We start from the raw sequence: 16,367 nt of genomic DNA, 5'->3' as shown, positions 1-16,367 counted from the left end.
GTTTTTATTAGAATTTGTACATTAAAGAAAAAAATATATACCATGAGGGATAACTGATCCGGCCAAATAGGCACTGGTGCAAGTATGGCATTGAAATCATCCAGCATGTCACGTTCATTATAAGGATCGGAACAAGGCGCAGTGTGGTATGCGTACATTCTTATTTATTAAAAGAATGAAACACTGAACAAACTAACAAAATAACAAAACGAACCGTGAAGCTATACAAACGAGTGCTGAACAGGCAACTACACATAGACAAGATCCCACAAACACCAAAGGGAAATGGCTACCTAAATATGATCCCCAATCAGAGACAACGATAAACAGCTGTCTCTGATTGGGAACCATATCAGGCCAACATAGAATTACAAAAACCCCTAGACCTGCAAAACCCTAGACAATACAAAAACCCTAGACAATACAAAAACCCTAGACAATACAAAAACCCTAGACAATACAAAAACCCTAGACAATACAAAAACCCTAGACAATACAAAAACCCTAGACAATACAAAAACCCTAGACAATACAAAAACCCTAGACAATACAAAAACCCTAGACAATACAAAACTAGCGTGCCCACCCTAATCACACCCTGACCTAACCAAAATATAAAGAAAACAGAGATATCTCAGGTCAGGGCGTGACACAGCCAAACATCTGCCAGACAAGATGAAAAAAGTGACGGAGGAAGAAGAGAAAGGGAAGAGGGGAAAAGCAAGAGGGGAAAGAGGAGTGCAGACTGCTTCACAGCTCCTCAGGATTTCAAAAGGAAGGATGCGTCTTCCAGGTGCTTTGCCTGAGAGACGTCCTCAGATTACAGCTCATAGGTGCTCTCAAGACATGCCTGCCAGGAGAAAAGGTTGCGTCTGAGCTTCACGGCAATGTTTTTTTCCCCCCGTTTTGATCCTTACAGAAGAAGGCCCGGACATTAACATGCAGAATGAGTTATAATAATAGACAAACACTGCCTGATTCGCCCATGAAGTATGTAAGCTTGTAAAGGTAACAGAGGTATTTCACCACCTAAACCTACCGCTCTCCTGCCTACAACCAAGGTTAAGTAGAGTTTAAGGAGATCAGGCCATAGCATACAAAATCTCAAGGCAATCTCAACAATTTATTTCAGATTTCTGAGCATTAGAAGCTTGTATGTTGAAAAATACCTTTCTGTTGGCTCTCTTTTCGATCAATGTTGTATACTTCAAGGAGCACGATTTAACCGTGTATGTCCATATCTACGGATCTGTTATGTTCTGTTAAGAGCACAACTGACCCTGTGGCTGCCATAAAAGCAAACAGCTTTACTGAAAACTGATTTGAAAATAATGGACAGACCTCCATAAAAGCAAGTCTCCTTGTTGGTTTCATTTCAGACAACCTCGCCCAACTATCTCCCCATGTAGGCTTTTTCTCTGTAGTTTCTGAGAAGCTTACATAACTACTGAACAAAAATATAAATGCAACATACAACAATTATTAAGATTTTACTGTGTTATAGTTAAATGAATAAGAACATTTAAATACATTAATTAGGCCCTAATCTATGGATTTCACATGACTGGGAATGCAGAAATGCATCTGTTGGCAACATACACTGTACCTTATCATGCTAAAACATGGCTATGTTTGGACACGGGGGAGGGGGAAATGGGGGGTGGATTTGGTGTGAGGCCGGGGTGCGAGGGGAGGGCCATATATTTTCCAATATGTGAGGGGTGGGAGAATGTCTGTTATTGGTTGTGTTAACATAACATATTCAAACGGACTCAACTCTCCGGCCGAATAAAGTGCCAGTGGAGGTTAGTCTCTTCTGATGGGTTTTGAACTGACACTCATACAGTCTGTGTTGTTCAATCAATCTCTCATTAGTCGAGCTAGTGCTATCTTATCCACACGGATCAATATATTGCCGCTTAACAAGATGCTGAACAGTGAATGCTCTCAAGATTAGTAACATTTTCTTGAGACCTGACGACTTGTGTTAGCTCCCATAGTTAATGCCTAGGCTTTAGCTTAGTGTGTTATCACTCAGAGTAAATGCCTAGAGTTGAGCTCAGAGGGCTAACGTGGTCTTGAGTCACACGGGCAACCTGGAATCACTACCAAGTCTATATACATGTACATGGCACCACGGCACCATGTGGACCAACACTATGACGACTAGGCTTTAACTCAGTGGGCTAATGCAGTCTTGAATCTCACAAACCACCCAGGATCAATACCTGGTTAGTTGCTTATGCATGCACATCTCTCCATAGTACCAAGGGGACCACTGCTGGAACGAATACATCACCATTAGTTTATAACACATTAGCTATCTTTTCTGTACTCTCTCTCCCTCTACAACACATTTCTCCCGTGGTTCGTGACTGATGAGATATGAAAGAGCATATTTCATATTTCCTTTCATGTTTTGATGATGCCTATATACCCCTCATCTTCTTTGTTCGGGATGTGAAGGTGTTTTTATTTTTATTTTATTCTCTCTCACTCCATCCGCTTCACCAACCAAATTCCTGCCCGGTTGGTTAAACCCTTTATCTCTCTGTCCCTTCCCTTATGCAGCGTTGCCTACTGAGTGTTGTGTTTTCCTTTTCTGTCCCTCTGAAATTGCACCTCTGCAGGCCCCCAGGGAAAGACTAGGGTTAGGGGAGATGCCAGTGATTCTTCGTGGAGAAGGGGGGGGGGGGGGGGAGTGTGAAAAAGGGTGAAGAAAGAAGGTGACAGCTCCTGAAATGTCATTTCAGCTGAGGGTTAATGGGTTATATCATCAGGAAACGTGTGGACTTATGAAATTAGACAATCCAACAAAAACAGGTCAAAGGACATTTCAAGGTTATTCAGAAAACTGATATAACAGGGCTAAAAGGCAGTTACTATCAACCAACAGCAATCAATAAATAAACATGAACATTTTTTTTAAACAACCAGAGCCCCATGCAGCACCAAGAGAGAGAGAGAGAGAGAGAGAGAGAGAGAGATGCATGCACATGGATGGGGGACACATTTGATGATAGGTCAGTGGTGGTGGCATCTGCTCTGGATGGGGAAAAGCCCAGGCTCAGCAGCACATAGAGGGAGAGGGAAAGAGAGAGAGGGATAGTGATGGAGGAGCAGAGCTGTCCCATGGGACAGAGGGACAAGGGAGGGAAAGAGGACATGTCCTCTGAGAACTGGGAGGGAGGGAGGGAGGGAGGGAGGGAGGGAGGGAGGGAGGGAGGGAGGGAGGGAGGGAGGGAGGGAGGGAGGGAGAAAAAGGTGATCCTAATAAAGTCACATTGAGGAAAACAGGAGAGAACGGGCGATGTATAGTGGGAGGACAGGAACGGTAGATAAGGAGTTCACCATAAAGTCACATCGAGACTGATCAAAACAGCAAAGGGTGAACAAGGGATAGGGGAGAGGGAGAGGGGATAACAGGGGATATGTGGGTTGGGTAGAGGGGAGGGGAGGGGAGGGAGGGGAGAAGCAGATGGATAAGGTGGGGTGGGAGAAGGTTGGGAGGGGTGTAACAGAGGGATAAAGAGAGATATGAAGAGAGGGGAGGAGAGAGAGAGAAAACAGAGGGAAAAGGTTGTGTGGAAGAACAAGGGCAGGCATAGCCTTCAGCGTTCCCCATAAAGCCACTTCTCTGTTGGCGTGTAACCCTTGGAAGATGCTGTCTCCACAGATACCAGGGATGCATCCCAAATCACCCCATATTACCTACGTAGTAGGGAGGGGGGGAGAGGGATATGCAGTGGGTTGGGTAGGGGTGAGATGGAGAGAGGGAATCGGGGTTGTAGTGTGTAAGGTAAAGCTGCCTCCACAAATACCAGGAGAGGACAGGCTTTATGACATGAATAATTCAACTGTGGAGGACACAGCGACACGCAGTAACCTGCTGTGTGTGTGCATGTGTGTGTGCATGCGTGAGCAGGGTTGGGTAGGTTACTTTCTAAATGTAATCTGTTACAGTTACTAGTTACCTGTCCAAAATTGTAATCAATAACATAACTTTTGGGTTACCAAAACTCAGTAACGTAATCTGATTACATTCAGTTACTTTTAGGTTACTTTCCCCTTAAGAGGCATTAGAAGAAGAAAAAAATGTATGTTACCGGGATAAAAAGGGATCCCTGTGTATATAGTCAAGTTATCGTTACTCATTGTGTTATGATTTTCTATTATTTCTCTTTGTTTCTCTCTGTACTGTTGGGAAGGGCCCGTAAGTAAACATTTCACTGTCTGTCTACACCTGTTGTTTACAAAGCAGGTTTTGCACTAATTGCACTGTTTTGTCTATAAAACGTGGTTCAAGCAATCATGACATTACCCTGAAGAAGGCACAGTGATGCTGAAAGTCTTTAATAATATATTTTTGTTGTGGTTTACCCATAAATTACTGGGAGTTTATACATGGAGTGTGCGACTCTCTTTGTTTTACAGTTTATTCCCCGTTTGTCACACCCTGATCCGTTTCACCTGTCCTTGTGATTGTCTCCACCCCCTCCAGGTGTCACTTATTTTCCCTGGTGTGTTTATCCCTGTGTTTCCTGTCTCTCTGTGCCAGTTCGTCTTGCATGTTCAAGTCAACCAGCATGTTTTTTTTCCAGTGCTCCTGCTTTTCTATTCTCTTCTACTAGTCCTCCTGGTTTTGACCTTTGCCTGTTTACTGAACTCTATTCCCGCCTGCCTGACCATTCTGCCTGCCCTGACCTCGAGCCTGCCTGCCATTCTGTACCTCTGGAACTATGAACTGGTTTTGACCTTTTTCCTGTCCACGACCATTCTCTTGCCTACCCTTTTGGATTGTTAATAAACATCTTGGACTCTAACCATCTGCCTCCTGTGTCTGCATCTGGGTCTCACCTTGTGCCTTTATACCATTAGTCAGCACACGAAACACGAAATCATTTTGTGTGCCAGCTCAGGCTTTTTTATTACAAAGCATGTGAGAAATACAATTTTTGCCATCAGAACAGCCTCAATTCATCAGGGCATGGACTCTACAAGGTGTCGAAAGTGATCCACAGGGATGCTGGCCCATGTTGACTCCAATGCTTCCCACAGTTGTGTCAAGTTGTCTGGATGTCCATTCTTGGTACACACTGTTGAGCGTGGAAAACCCAGCAGCGTTGCAGTTCTAGATGAAAAAACGGTGAGCCTGGCACCCACTACCATACCCCGTTCAAAGGCACTTACATTTTTTGTCTTGCCCATTCATCGTCTGACTGTCACACATACACAATCCATGTCTCAATTGTCTCAAGGCTTAAAAATCCTCCTATAACCAGTCTCATCCTCTTCAGCTACGCTAATTAAAGTGGATTTAACACCTGACATCAATAAGGGTCATAGCTTCCACTTGGATTCACCTGGTCAGTCTATGTCATGGAAAGAGTAGGTGTTCTTAATGTTTTGTATACTCAGCGTATGTCACATGACTAACACATTACATTTAAACTGTTTTCATACTGTCATAATGTCCTCTGGAATTATAAATTGCATCTCTGCCTGAATACCGCTGGTGTGATCATATACTTAGACCTCATTATCTAGGGAGTGAACACCGTACTGTCTCTGCATGCTGTTTTACCAGAGGTTTGTTAGCCCAGCCTGATCTCAAGAAAAAATATTTCGATTTTGGACGTTTAAAATGAGAACGTCGATATATGCCTTCCTCAATGCAAACTCATGATTCTTGGATCCAAACTCGCTGCTCAGACAACTCAACAACAATGTTGTGCAATTGATAGTAATAGCACGTGGTTTTAAGTGATTTCATTTCAAACCTTCCCAAAATCATAGCCCTAACCTTAACCACTCTGAATTAATACCTAAACTGTTCACCGTTGAGTTGTTTATGTTTTACCATTGTAACTAAGCCAAATTAACCTTGTAACCAAATGGAATTCAATGCAATCCAGTCAGGAAAGAGAACTAACTTGACATTTCCTCTGCGTGTTTTAGTACACAGGTCTTTATCATTTAGCTGGTGTGTGTGTGTGTGTGTGTGTGTGTGTGTGTGTGTGTGTGTGTGTGTGTGTGTGTGTGTGTGTGTGTGTGTGTGTGTGTGTGTGTGTGTGTGTGTGTGTGTGTGTGTGTGTTTTTTTGTGAGTGTGTGCGTGTGTGTGTGTTTTTGTGAGTGTGTGCGTGTGTGTGTGCGCGTGTGTGTGTGTGTGTGTGTGTGTGTGTGTGTGTGTGTGTGTGTGTGTGTGTGTGTGTGACTCACTAATGGGAAGCAGGATGGTACTGTTTCTACGTGGCCAAAAGGGAGAAGAGAGAGAGGTGATCACAGAGAAGACTTCATCTGGAAAGGCGAGTCACCAACTAAGTCATTACTGTAGCAGCTGCACATACGCGCCACATACACGCACACACACACACACTCACACACACAGCTAACTCATTATGAGCCACTCTGTATCCATCTCATTATGTAAGAGTGTATTTCTGTGTGAACATCACGCCTGCTGCATGAATGCGAAGGTGCACACACACACACGCACACAAACACGCTGGCACTACAGAATTGAAAGCACACATGCGCAAACATACTCACAAACAGACAAACACAAACTTAATTATCCAAAGAATCTTGCTGCGAATCAGATCAATACAGATGAAACAATCACAGGGGTTTTCAGAACATTTCTGCGATTTTCAATCAGATCCAAAGTTCGGCAACAAATCCATGTTTTGTTGTCGCACTGTTCAAGGCTGTTTGAGGACAATCATACCCTCTGCCTTGTTAAAAACAGTATTTTTTACCATTACTCGCTGTTGCATGAGAAACAACGAATTGAGCTTTGCTAGTCTCTAAAATGCATAATTCATTCAGACCGCATCATTGCTTAACATGTATAAAATGTATTATTGCTTGATGCGCATCATTGTGGCTTGCTTGTGGAGAGCTTTTATTGTCACAAAGAATGTTTCCAGAAGCCTATGCTTTGCATGCCACAGAGTTTTCACAGAAACGGCCCTTTTCCAGTGAACTCTAGCACGAGAACCCTCATCATGGAAGAACCCGTTGGTACCCTAGAACCTTCACTGTCGAACCTATTGGACTCGAAAACCAGAACCAGCATTGCAGAACCCATTGACGTCTTGAACTAGAAACACTCACTGTAAAAACCCTCAAATGCGGTGTTTCCTGGGTAATTCAATGTGTACATGTCCGTCCTTCCAGAACTGGCTGCACAATCCCACAGTAAATCAGCAGAGACAGATGGACAACCCAGAGCCCTTTACAGCTGTTTCACATCCCCGCCTAGCACGTCCATCACAATCAAACGGCAACCATCCCTGAGCCAGCGAGTCATCTGAGAAACCATAGAGTACCAGAGACATCAGACTACCTCTCCCTGGACAGACAGCTGAAATGGCTAGACATCACACCTAAAGCCGAAGTTGTTTTGTCGGCATGAAACGACCACAGTCCCTCACGTCCCACAGCTCTCCTTCGTAGGCAGACAGAGAGTTGACCGAGTGAGTGAATCAGAACACTTTGAAAAGTATTATATCAAAGTGAAGTAACGACATTAATTAACAACCCATCGATCTATTCATCACCAGTGTTCAGTAGTATGGTCATCCCGGAGAAAGGATGATTTTCTTCTTCTTTTCTGTGAGAAACATGTTCTTAGAGCCTCTTCTAGTGTGAGAAAGTGGATGTCAATGTCTTGAAAACATTTTCCCTTTATTTTCTTACCTCTATTTCTGTGAAGTGATGTTGCGTCTTTTGGGTGAAATGCACTCGGAATAAAGTTGGATTGAAAACAGCTTTCTCCAAAGTCTGACCTTGTCTACAGAAGGTGAGAGTGATCACCAATAGAGCCCACTGTTTTTTTTTATCTGACAATCATTGTACAGTAGGTATTCCTGATCATATTATAGAGGGAGATTTCACATCTTTTCAAATATGCAGTTGAAGTCGGAGGTTTATATACACATTATATACACATCGTTTTTCAACCACTACACAAATGTCTTGTTATCAAACTATAGTTTTGGCAAGTCGGTTAGGACATCTACTGACACAAGTAATTTTTCCAACAATTGTTTACAGACAGATTGTTTAACTTATAATTCACTGTATCACAATTCCAGTGGGTCAGAAGTTTACATACACTAAGTTGACTGTGCCTTTAAACAGCTTGGAAAATTCCAGAAAATTATGTCATGGCTTTAGGAGCTTCTGATAGGCTAAATAACATCATTTGAGTCAATTGGAGGTGTACCTGTGGATGTATTTCAAGGCCTACCTTCAAACTCAGTACCTCTTTGCTTGACGTGTTCTGTCTCCTAGAGATGAACGTACTTTGGTGTGAAAAGTGCAAATCAATCCCAGAACAACAGCAAAGGACCTTGTGAAGATGCTGGAGGACACAGGTACAAAAGTATCCTATATCGACATAACCTGAAAGGCCGCTCAGCAAGGAAGATGCCACTGCTCCCAAACCGCACGGGGGTGGCAGCATCATGTTGTGGGGCTGCTTTGCTTCAGGACGGACTAGTGCACTTCACAAAATAGATGGCATCATGAGGAAAGAAATTAGGAAAGAAAATGACTTGGATATATTGAAGCAACATCTCAAGACATCAGTCAGGAAGTTGGTTGCAAGTGGGTCTTCCAAATGGACAATGACCCCAAGCATACTTCCAAAGTTGTGGCAAAATGGCTTAAGGACAACAAAGTCAAGGTATTGGAGTGGCCATCACAAAGCCCTGAAGTCAATCCTATATACAATTTGTGGGCAGAACTGAAAAGCGTGTGCGAGCAAGGGAGCCTACAAACCTGACTCAGTTACACCAGCTCTGTCAGGAGGAATGGGCCAAAATTCACCCAACTTATTATGGGAAGCTTGTGGAAGGCTACCCAAAACATGTGACCCAAGTTAAACAATTTAAAGGCAATGTTACCAAATACTAATTGAGTGTATGTAAACTTCTGACCCACTGGGAATGTGATAAAATAAATAAAAGCTAAAATAAATAATTCTCTCTACTATTATTCTGACATTTCATATTCTTAAAATAAAGTGGTCATCCTAACTGACAGGACATTTTTACTATGATTAAATGTATGGAATTGTGAAAAACTGCGTATAAATGTATTTGGCTAAGCTGTATGTAAACTTCAGACTTCAACTGACTTCAACTATCATTTTGTATGTCAAACTGTTAGGAAGAAATAGGCTCCAACACAAAGCCCTCTTGTTGTCAGTAAAGTTAAATGAATATTAAACAGTTTAAATGAATTTGGCCTTTTCGAATTAGCCTATTTTCAGCACACATAAACAGTCTCTGATTGATCTCCGATTGATTGTGCCATGGCTTCCGCTTCAAAGTAATGTATGTTACATACATTTTACAAATCTGGCTTATTGTGAGGTCAATAATTATAATAAAAAGCTTCATCATGCACAACGAAAAATCAATTATAGCAGTAGCAAGCTATCAAAATGTACCCCCAGTGCTTCGTCTCATTTTCTCACTTTCCCTCTCAAACTGAACAGGACATCAGTAGCCTCGTCCGCTTGCACAGAAATAGATTTTGGGGGAAAAAGCCTTTGACTCGCCTCCTGAAGTGTCACCGTACAAGCACAGCCATTGGCTAGGCAGCACAAAGGGTTTACATCAGCATGCGCTGGGCAAGCCAGGACTCATGGGATAGCCTATTCATACAGTGTTTAGGCTTAATGCAATATAGCCTAGTTTAACTTACACCAAACCTCAGGAAAGAAGTACATTTTCTTAGAAATATAGCTTTGCCCTATGCTTCTCTGAGCAGGTACTTCATATCCTAGGCCAATAGCCTACAGTATAGGCTATGGATCATTTGATTGGGACCGCAATAGGCACACTTGTTATTGCATGCCCAACAGATAATCTGGGATGAGGGGCAGCATCGAGCACACATTGAGGTGTAATAAGAAACAAATTCTCAAACACTGGGCAATACTGAAATTTCATCAAATACAAACTACATGACCTTCCCCTGGACTAGACGTAACCTTCCCCCTGACTGAAATGGAAAAATCTTGGCCCTTCCCCATTTTTCTCCGGGTGCCAGTTCCGACACTGTTTTTACGGTCCCTAAAAGCCTAGCTACTTAGCACAATACTAGCCTAAGAAAGTGAGTACTTTGCTAGTCTTTCGTTGAACAATAGTGTGTCTCTCACCGATAAGCTGTGAAGCTAGGATGGTCAGTCTAATCAACACGGCACGAAGGGAAGTGGGTTATTCTAAATGAGAGAGAAAGCTAGCAATTCTACCATTCCAGGTAAAAAAAAAGCTGTTCGGTGGTATAGCTGGCCTTGCATCGAGTTAGCCCGGTTAGCTAAGCCTTGCGGCGAGAGCTAGCCAGGTGTCAGTAGCTAGCCGTGTGACACTAGCTACCACAGGAGACAAAGAGTAGGAAAAAGCAAAATAACAAATTTCTACACGAAGCAAAAACATTTATTTTGGTTAGCGGCACACCTGACAACAAGAAAACAGGAAACGGGGATCAAGTCGTGCTGAGGAGAGCTTTAGAGTAGTGCTCTTCGTGTGCCAGAGTCTGTTGTAGCAGTCTAGGCCACATATTACCCCTTGCGATGTGGGTTTGAGCCCCGGCTCGGCCGACTGTCTGTGCCCTTCCTCGCAGTCTCGCTCCACATACTTTCTCCCTCTGCATCCTAATATTATGTCATAAATTATTTTTTATTTTTTTTAAATTCCAGAGATCAGAGCTCCCCATCTTCTAAATATGATATATACAAAAAAAGGTGTTGCTCTTCGCAAGGAAGATAAGCAAAAATGACCAAAAGCAGGAGAGTGGCTCCTTGTTAAGAAGTGAGGTCCTCACCTCATTCGCCACACGACCTGTCTGTCTCTGTCAGACGTTTGATTGGTTATTCAAACTTCTGTGATTCTGAGCAAATCTCACTGTGAGACATCAAAATGAATATTTCAAAGATAACCTAGTCCTTCAAAGAGGGACTTTGTTGCGCATTAAGAAAAATGTGATTTCAGTCTTGGGGGTATGGTTTGATGTGACATTATTAATCTTTGCCCACCATTAGACACCATAGGAACAAAGCCAGTATCACTTCCTCAAAATAGTCAGCAATAACTCAATAAATCTGTAATTCATTTTGACATTTTGTCGAGGAGGTTTTAGTTGTAGCTAAGGTGTTTGGTGCACATTTTCTCAAATAAAAAAATGCACTACCTATTGTCTTATGTAAAGAAAGTCTGATCTGCTGCAGTAGGATTGTATAGAGCACAATCAGCGCAGCTGTGTTTCCTGTGTTAGTGGGCAAGTGGGCATTGTCAAAATCAAAACCCAACCCTCAAGTAAAGTCATGGCGAACTCACTTACAAATCTCTGTTTTGGACGAGACTTACTTTATGATGAAAATTATCCTATTTACACTTTGTAGTCAATTTTGACACTAGAATAAATGTTTCTGACTAATATCGATGCCATACGGGCTGTTTTCTACCAAATACGTTGTTTGTTACCTTCAGTTGCTGTTTGTTTATTCGTATCAATGTAGTGAATCTGAGGCGATGTCATTGAGCAACACCTCCTGTTTGAGTTACACCTCATCCATCAACACCTCCTTTTTGGCATGCATAAGACAAGCTCTGGGGGAGAAACTGGGGAAATTTAGTCGAAGCGATCATCTATCGGAAAGTCATTGAATAATTAATATGTCATATTGCCGTCAAGATTGCTTTCTGTCAAAATTAGTTTTATTTTTAGAGACCCCTTTAAATTCATAGAACAACCAAAAGGAATGTAAATCTGGAACTGAAAACTTTAGTTGTGTTTATTCTGGATCGTCATTTGGTTGTGTTGATCCAGGATTTTTATTTAGTTTTGTTGATCCTGGATTTTCATTTAGCTGTCTTGATCCCTATCGTCATTTAGTTGAGTAGATTCTGGATCGTCCTTTAGTTGTGTTTATCCTGGATCAACATTTAGCTACAGTATGTTTATCTTGGATTGTCATTGAACTATGCTGATCCTGGATCCTCATTGACTTACACTTTGCTTTGCTTTTAATGTACGAATCAGTTGGCAATGCAAATCACATTGTCACAGATTATATTCTCATCAGAAGAGTGCACTCTACTATTGTGACTTTGAATACTGAAGACTTCATCATGATGAATGTTAAATATCACACCGGTATTTGGTCTGTCATCTGTAAACCCTGTGACTGACAGTGACACCATAGTCAATAGATAATGGGACAATAGCAGGTGTACGTTCCCGGGGCTCAGATGTTTAAACACCATGCCGCGCTTAGCGCTCAATGAGGGTGCTTAGCATGTCATTAGACATCTGTCATACTGTAATCATACTCTATATGATGCTCTTCTCTGGTGAATCACAGGAAATAGTAGAAAAGGAACAAACTCTCATTGAGAAAGGCTCTTCATCTGGTTGTTTTTTTGTTTTTTGAATGAAGATTGTTCATCTCATCTGCTGTGATCAACCTACTGCATACCAGTGTTCTTAACAACCTGGAGGATGCGCCTACGTGAGGATCAGTGACAGATTGAGTCCGTCAATAAAACCCATGTTTGTGTATGAGTTAGCGAGACATGCTGCAGGCGTGTATAATTGATTAAGCAAGTGTGTGTGTGTGTGTATGTGTGTGTGTGTGTGTGTGTGTGCGCGCACGTATACGATTGCCGCAGAGCCTATAGAGTTCAGTATGTTTTCTCAGCACATTTCTACTGGACAGTGACGAGTTAAAATCAGCTTGAATTTCTCAGAAACTGTTCTATGGTATTGATCGTTTTATGAGATGGAGGCCAGCTCAGTAAAAAGAGTGTGGGCACAGGCACACAAAGAGACATCATTTTCTATTGATGAGAAGCCTGTTGATGTTCTGCTTTGGAGGCCAGAGTCTGATGTTGCAATGGAACAAAGCTAGCTTGTCCTTAGCTGACTCCACACTGGAAAACAAAATGGCTTCACCCACTTAACATGCCCACTGACTGACCAACAACTCAATGGCAATTGTACTGTGGTCCCTGCTGGCAACATGTTACTTAGATATTGTGTATTGGAATATGTGAGGTAATGGTTTTTGTTTGAGAAATGTTTCAAACATAGGGAGCGATGTATTTAATCTATGGTTTGTAGTATGTACAGGTACATTGATTGTTATACATTTTCAAACATGACCAATGAACCACACTGTACATAATGTACAGGTTAAATATTGTGATCTCACTTGTTCTCTAGTCGAGCTCATAACATCAAAGAGTCAAATGAAATAACCCATCTCAGTAGTTATTATTTTCCCTTGGCTTTACCCACGATGCGGATGTGTTTGATGGTATTACTCGCAGAGAATTTTCCAGAAAAGAGAAGGATTAAGCGATGGGTTTTCTTTTTGGTAGGGCCTCTCCCCGCTTCAGGGCTTTTAAAGAGTTAATGGAATATGTTTCTTAGTGTTTATTTATAACCTTATATGCACATGTAATGGCAGTGTCCTAAACCACCCATCTAAACAACCCGGGGCTATAGAAGTGCAACTTGTTTTTTTACTGCCTTATGGACGGTATTCCCCATACATTTGTATAATTATATTTCTCGCCAGAGAAAGAGGCAGCCTCTTCAAAGAGGGGTGTTATATGCATTTATTGAGTGAGTAGGAGCCTTTTCTGTTCCCCACCTGCTAGAATGCCAACACACCAATGCTCTGCATAAGAAATATACCCTATATTCAGAAGTATGGAGGGAAGAAGGAGAAGGGGGAGGGAGGAGGAGAAAAAAATGGATGCATTCAAACTGCAGGTCTAACTGAATTGATGGGCACCAAGCATGGTTTTGTTAGGGGAAATAGTTTGCATAATGGGAAAGTGGTTGGAGTTTGGAGCTCTCTTGTCTTCTTCTGTTATGTTATGAGGATGGTTCGCTGAAGTGGAAGGAATGGAAGGGGCTGTGATCAGATAGCACCAACCCAGAAACGAGACGCTCCAAGTGGGGAGATCCCAGGCTCTGATGCGTTCTTTTTGCTCCCTTTCACCTACCCATATTCCATCAGCAAAACAATTTACCAACAATCTCACTCACAGCGAGACTCAGAGAGGAGAGGCAATATCGTTTATGAATTTGCATACATGAATTGTGGACAAGAACCCAAAAAACGTTCAGCTTTTCAGCCAACTAATAAATAAGGCACAATAGCATTGAGTCAAGCTGTGCTAATCGAAAATGAGTTGGCCTGTACAGAAATTGTAATTGAGCCAGATGACTACTGTGACTTTCTTCACTTAGAAATGTTTTTTAGGCAAACTGTTTAAGCAAAATATCACATTTATATCAATACAGCCAAATGGGCAAGACATTGTAAGTATTGCCAAAGCAGAAGTGTTTTCAATAATGACAGATGAGAAAATATCTTAGATCAAATAAAAATGATTCATACCACAACAATTGTCCGACATTATACTTTACAACTGCACAAGCCTAACACACACTTAATACTGACATAGTTTGTCGAACACTGACATTTGTGCTCCGGACAGAATGGGAATCAGTTTAGAATCAATACATTTATTTATGTAAGGCTTTTACACCAGTCGATTGTCAAATAACACAAGCACTTAAAGAGAGTTCAGAGACAGGTATGGCAAGGCCAGTGAGCAAGGGCTGGAGTGACTGGTACAGTATATGAAACAGAAAGCATTAGATGAATTACTACAGCACTCTGAGTCTGTTCCCCTACATGATTTATATGGCTTTCCTGTTCTATTTGGTTTTATGATGCATGTGTGCACTTATCAGTGGGAAGGTGTGTGGCGAGTTAGCATTGGAGATCGAAGTGGATGGTGTTTGGTATACATTTTTAAAACGTTTTATGGGTGGGTTTCTCAGTGGCCTGGAGAAGCGATAGCGCTAAGTGGAGTTCCTGACATGTATGTAAAACATCAAGGTGAAGCGTTCTCCCCCTCAGGTTGAAATACTGAAAAAACTGAATACTGAAATCTTTGGTACTGGCACTCTTATTTTTACCTTATTTGGCTTGCACCTAGTCCAACTATCTGGGCTAGAGTCAGGCGTATTTCCTAACCCTGTGACCTGACCATGAACAACTCTGAGCCCTGTTATACCCTATGTAGTCTATGACTACAGCCAGAAAAGATTTACTAGAGCTCCAGAGTTTTTCCCGATTGGGTCACATGGTCTGGAAAGACTCCTGGCCCCTACTAATGACACATCTACTTCCCATTCATAAAACATGTTGTGTGTGTCTCCTACCTCCATTAATATTACATGGATGACTCATCCCTGGGTGGAAATCCTTACGAGATTGCAGGACGGGCCTAACGCATAACAACTATGAAGTTAGGCATTTAAAACGGTTTGGTTAAGAGTTGTTATATTTTCATGAAAATAAATTAAAGTTTGGTCTTTCGCTCGAGTAATTGACGACAGAAACAAAAGTATTTTGATCCTTAGGCTTATTAATGTGTATTAATGTGTATGTGGTCTGTGGTGCTCAGGTGTGATTTGGTGCTACAACTCTGCTGGGTGGTTGTGGAGAGTACAGGGTTCTGATAACTACTCCCACGAGTGCAGGGATTCACCAACAAAAGACAAAGAATAGCCATTGCATAAATCACAATTTACGGCTTTGTGTGTACCTCGTGTCCTTGTCCATGGTCCTGAAGTGAGGCAGATATAGACATTATCTACAATTGAATAGCCCTGCACATAGAGTACATGTGTGACACTAACACTCACCAATGGACACTAACCCCCTCTCCCACACACACACACAAACAAACACACACACACTACCACCCACCGCTCCCCACAACAACCTCCACATCAGGATTAGGGACACACATCAGCAGAGTTCTGGTACAGCTACAGCGGCTCTATATTAATTCACCACTCACTTTCCTCAATGGCCGCATCTGAGATTTGGAGTCTAATGATTTGTGCAGTGGCAGAATAATAGGATCTTTCTCCACACAGCCCTTTGAAGTCAAAAAGCCAGATTGTCAGGGTAAAGACTGCCACTTATTCTGTGCCTTAGGTACAAATGAGAGGCATTACTTTGCTGAGCCCTCACAGGAATATCAATGGCATGGAAGCCACAGGGCTCTGGTGGTGGTGCTGGTGGTGTGGGCCTGAGTGGCCCTTCTCACCAGGACATAGAGTGAGGGAGGGAGGGAGGGTAGTTTCATCTCTATGCATAACCCTGTCTGAGAGTAGAAAGCAAACCAAAACACTATAATATGGAGTATATTTTCCTGTCAATATTTGAAATGATGTGCAGGAGTTTTCTTTCCCCACTGTTTCAGATATTGACAGTGACAATGGATCAGTCCTTTCATGTGATGTAACTTCCTCTCAT

The sequence above is a fragment of the Oncorhynchus clarkii genome, chromosome 8 (assembly GCF_045791955.1).
Source record: "Oncorhynchus clarkii lewisi isolate Uvic-CL-2024 chromosome 8, UVic_Ocla_1.0, whole genome shotgun sequence".
In the NCBI taxonomy this organism is placed as follows: Eukaryota; Metazoa; Chordata; class Actinopteri; order Salmoniformes; family Salmonidae; genus Oncorhynchus; species Oncorhynchus clarkii.
Note: the sequence above shows the minus strand (reverse complement) of the source record.